This window comes from Selaginella moellendorffii, unplaced genomic scaffold (genome assembly GCF_000143415.4).
Source record: "Selaginella moellendorffii unplaced genomic scaffold, v1.0 SELMOscaffold_76, whole genome shotgun sequence".
Taxonomy (NCBI): Eukaryota; Viridiplantae; Streptophyta; class Lycopodiopsida; order Selaginellales; family Selaginellaceae; genus Selaginella; species Selaginella moellendorffii.
In genome coordinates, this window is record NW_003314337.1 from 227,229 (window position 1) to 232,421 (window position 5,193).

Here is a 5,193-nt window from a genome sequence, read left to right on the forward strand (position 1 = left end):
AATGTATAGTATGTATAGTAGGGATAGTGGGTAGGTCCGGCATGGCCGACCAACCTGAGGCATAGTCTAGCTCCCACTTGCGTGCCTGTCCTTGTTCTGCGTCCGGCTTGGGTTTAAGCCCAAGTTCCATTCCATGCTAGCTGGTGGAGTACCTCACGTTAGGCCACCAGTATGCCAAAATAGTGCCAAACTCCGTTTGGCTCCGTTTTGCGTGCTGGTTCTGGCATTAGGATGCTGGTTGCTCTAGGACTGTTCCAAGTTGCTTCGGGCTCCTGTCCCTTTGCTCCTTGGGCTAAATGCTCGGGAGTTGCTCCATGGTCCGGTTCCATCACTCTTTGGCGTCATGCTTGGGAGTTTGGCACTGTTCTTTCGTTCAGTGTCCCAAGGCCCTGAACCTCGGGTTCCTATGGACACGTGGCATGGACACATGGTATGTGACACGTGGCATCTGTCACGTGGCACAAAGAGGGTTTAGGTTCCTCTTCGTGGTGTTATCCTATGGTAAATCACCATAGGATAAAGGGTCAAAACCACGTGCGCTACATTTGGTATCAGAGGATGAGTCTCAGCGATTACTATTCAATAAGATTGGGCAACTAGTCTCGTTGCATACGCAGAGATGAAAACGATGATCCAAGTGGGTACACGTTTTGGTGCAAAGACTTCGCAATCGTTCCTTGGGTATGGATTTGGTTACCTTCTTGTACCGTAATTATGTGAGCTTGCTCTTGGGCTCATAAGATGGATTTGAGTTGTTCCGGTTGCACGAGTTTGCGCTTGGGCTCGTGAGTGAGGCACATTAGCAACTCAAGGTCACACTTTGAGTTGGCAGGATTAATGTTAGCCTATCGGTGGTTCCATGAGTTGTTCCATGTACCATGGGTGAAAATAAACTTTCCCTGGGTTTGCTATGAGTGGCAAATAGGCTGGTCCGTAGCTGTTTAGCGCGGCACTAGTGGATCCTTCCTAGGCATGATTACGAGTGGATCAATCAAGACTGTAGGGATGAGTCTATTGATTCAAGTAATTGTTGCCGTGCTCTCTCATAAACTTTTCTTCGATTGAACTGAAGGCAGTGCGAAAGCAAGCTTGAGGTTTGGTCAAAGATGAGACCGAAAAGAGAGTCATTGAGGACGAAGGATCAAACACGTAAATCATCTTCTTTCTTGGAGGGATGATTTGCAACGAGGTGTTAATTTATTGCTCGTGTTCACATCATGCAACCAAGAGTCCCTACCTTGGTGCATATTGGAAATGATGGTCTTACAAGTGGTGAGTTATGGGATGGATAGCGGTGAAGCGCTATACCATTTTGTTTAGGCTTGCTATTAGAAGACTTGGGTTGCAATGCTCAATTCTTTTCCGGGGAACCTTGTTATTGCTCCTTGATTAACTTGGTGTTGGATTAGTTTTGAGTTTGGTCAGAAAGAGAGTGGCATGAGCTTGTCCATGTTGTGAACAAAAGTTAATGGTGTTCAGTGTTATAAATCTTTATTGGTGAAGTGTGGCATTTATGTTGCATTTTGTTGAATTGAGTTGACACTTGATACTTACATAAACCTTGGTAGTAATGACATGGGCGTTGCTCGTAGTGTTGCTTGATTAATGATCAAGTCATTGCGATTTATATCATATCCATGTGATAATGAGCAATGTGTTTACGAAGTTGCTTGGGTAAATGATGATCAACCCCAAAGTGGTTGATGGAAAAGCTAGTCTACTTGCACAAAGTAGCATTGTAGTAGCTTTGACTGGATTCTCAATGGTGATCCATTGTGCTAAGCTTAAGTTGGTACCTTGTTTCCTTGAGTTTGCCCATTGGTGTTGGAAAAGGGTTATAGCATTCACTTGCTATGACTTGTCGGTTTATCCGTTAGCACTTGGAGTAGATTGTTGGATGGAGAAGGTGTGTAGTTGAGGCATTGACATAGCACTGGTGTTAGTGGAAGTGGCATTGTTATTTCGAGTGATGAGGAATTTTCCTTAGACCTTGATTTTTCATGTCATTTTTCTTATTAGTGTTTTGACTTCACATTGAATCTTGAAGGTGATTGAAGAAGAGTGTTAATGCAATATGGATATCCGAAGATGTGGTCTTCGTGATCAAGCTTTGGGTGTTCACTTTGCATTTTGCAGATGTTGGTGTTGGATATCGGTTAGATGGGCAAAGATGTTCGATTGTCGCGAATGTGACTTCGGGTATCGAAAGATACTTGTCGGCCAGTCCTTACAGGCACTCTTTCCTTACTGCCACGACGGTAGGAGGTCGGTACTACTGGTCCCTTTTATGGTCTCCACTCAAGCTAGTTGAGAAACTGGTCATCGCAATAAGGATGGAATTCCTACATGCTATTTGTCAAGCATACTTGACCTAGTTAGAGAAACTCATTCGCTGACTTGCACTTGCTAGTGTTGGGAACCCCCGTGATATTGAGACTAGTCCCTCAATATTCGATTGATGATAGCTTACCGTGTCTGCCAAACACCCTCGCTATCATGCCCTTAGTGTTGGTCTCATTTCAGTCCCATATGCTATTTATGGAAAGTGTCTAGATTCACTCATTTGGCATATCTATAGAATGTAGAGATCGGCCTGAACACAATGGTGTTCGTCCCGTGTCCAAATTCGCAATCTAAGGCCATTCCATATTTAGTAAGTTTCGGACTTGTCCCAGAGACTAACTCCTGGTACTAAGGGAGGCTTGGGGTGAAAGCCCAAAGCGTGTGTCCCTAAGGAGGGGGGGGGGGGGGGGGCTGTGAGGGGTTCCAAATGTATAGTAGGGATAGTGGTTGGAATGCATGTCCAACCACCTGAGACATTAGTTTGGCTCCCGCTGGGCTGTGTCGCTCCTTGTTCTGCGTCCGGCTTGGGTCTAAGCCCAAGCTCCACGCTGCTCCAGTCGGTGGAGTACCCTCCTTCTCGCGTTAGGCCACCGGTATGCCAAAATTGTGCCAGACTCCGTCTGACATCATTTTGCATGCAGATGCTGGATACGAGGAGCTGGTGCTCGTGGGATTGTACCGGACCCTCGTTTGTAGCGCAACGGGCTTGGAGTTCAGCTCCAAATTCAGGTGTGCTACATTTGGTATTAGAGGAATTATCTCAGCGATTCTTATCCAACTTTTGTCGGATTTTCTGACTCAAGTTGCATACGCAGAGACTTTTCTAGTAGATCCGAAGCGACCTGTGTAGGATTAGTTGGTAGCACCATTCGGTAAGAACGTTGTACGCATGTTCAGTTACTGATAGAGGCATGCATGCAGCTAGCAGGATGGTGAAGAGGAACCGTGCTGATGACGCTGAAACCTCTAGACGGGCGAATCGAGAGGAGGAAACTCCTGCTAGAGATGCTGCGGAAGGGGCTGAGGCCGAGTCGGAAGAGGATGAGCCAAATGCTGCAGCACTGCAGCGCACGGCTCATGAAGTTGAGATCGAGAATTTGCGAAAGGAGATTCGCAAATTGAAGAAGAAGAACAAGAAGAGGAAGAAAGAAGCTGAGGTAGCTAAACTAGCCAAGCCTAAGCAACCGGACTCCTCCTCTAGTTCTGAGGACAATGAAGTTCTGCAGCCGCCCCCGGTTGCACGAGTTTCAAAGTTCAAGCCTCCGAAACCACCCAATTTCAGAGGCATGCGGGACTATCAGGTTTTGGAAGACTGGGTCTACGATATGGAGAACTACTTCATAGCGGCAGACGTAGATGATCGTACGAAAGTTGCATGCGCGCAATCCTTTCTCACCGATCATGCCAAAACTTGGTGGCGCCAGGTGTGTGCTGAAAAAGGGCAGACTAGAAGTTGGACCAAGATGCGGTCTCGTATCCGTAAGGAATACTTGCCGGATGATCTTGGTTTGAGACTTCGTGCAGAGCTGTGGCGGTTAAAGCAGCGAGGGGACCTTATGCATTACGTTAATGCGTTTGCTCAGAAGTGCATTATGATTGCAAATATGAGTGACGAAGATGCTCGGAGTTATTTTCTAGAGGGTTTAAGTTCATTTTCTCGCAATGAGATTTTGAAGTTTAAGCCGAAGACTTACCTGGAGTGTAAGGAGGCAGCACAGCAAGTTGCCTTTAGTCACTCGCTCATGGAACAATATCAGCAACCTTATGCTGGTAACTCGGATAAGAATAGGAATTCTGGGAATAAGCAAGGTGATCGGAAACAAAGGGTGGAAAGTAGGTACCGCCCTGGGGGCTCACAAGCTACGGTTAATAAAAGTGGTGGTGGTTGGAGACCACCAGCAGCTTCTTCTGGTCCTAGGCCCTCTGTTCCTCCTCCTGGTGGGTACAAGCAGCAGCAACCTGCAAAACCTGCTCCTAGCGGAACGGGTAGTGTGGGTCATTGCTTCCATTGTGGAGAGTTGGGACATAGGTCCTCGGAATGTCCCAACAAGCATAAGAAAAGGTCTCGAGTTAATGTCATGAGGGAAGACGGTGGTGGTGAAGCTGAAGGGGTTGACGAGTTGGTCAATACAGACTATGAGGAAGAAGAGGTGAGTAACTTTCGTTGCTTTCCTCAAGCTTTTCTTGCAGTCAATGCAAACACTGATCTGTTGATGTATCTGGTAGGCTTTGTCCGTGGACACCGAATCCGAGTGATGATTGACACGGGAGCTATGCACAGCGTGATATCCGAAGACTTAGTTAAGTTGTTAGGATTGAATGCTGAGTAAATGTCACCTATGCACTTCCGGTTTGCGGAAGGTGGGCAAGTAGCCAGAAAGTTTGTTAGTGATGTTCCAATAAAGATATCCAAGTGGAAAGAAAGAGTGGACTTGGTAGTGTTGAAGATACCAGATTTTCAGATGGTGTTTGGTATGGATTTCTTCAACAAGTATATAAAAGGGATTTATGGTGCTGGACAAAGTTGTATCATGTTGAAGTCAAAAGGACATCTTGATGTATCCTTTCAGTTGCAAAAGCGTTCCTCAAAAAGATTGGGATGCAAAGTTCCTGACTGCGAGGGCCGCTCAAAAAGCAGCTAAGAGGGGATGTCAGACCTTTTGGGTTCAAGTGATGGAAGCTGAGGGTATTGGAGACTCAGTTCGAATCGGCGACGGGGTTGATCCTGTACCAAAGAAGATATTGGAGTTGTTGGCGAGGAATCAGGATATCTTCCCGAAGGATTTGCCGCCAGGGCTACCACCTAGCCGTGAGGTTGATCATCGGATTGAGGTTATTCTGGGTTCTAAA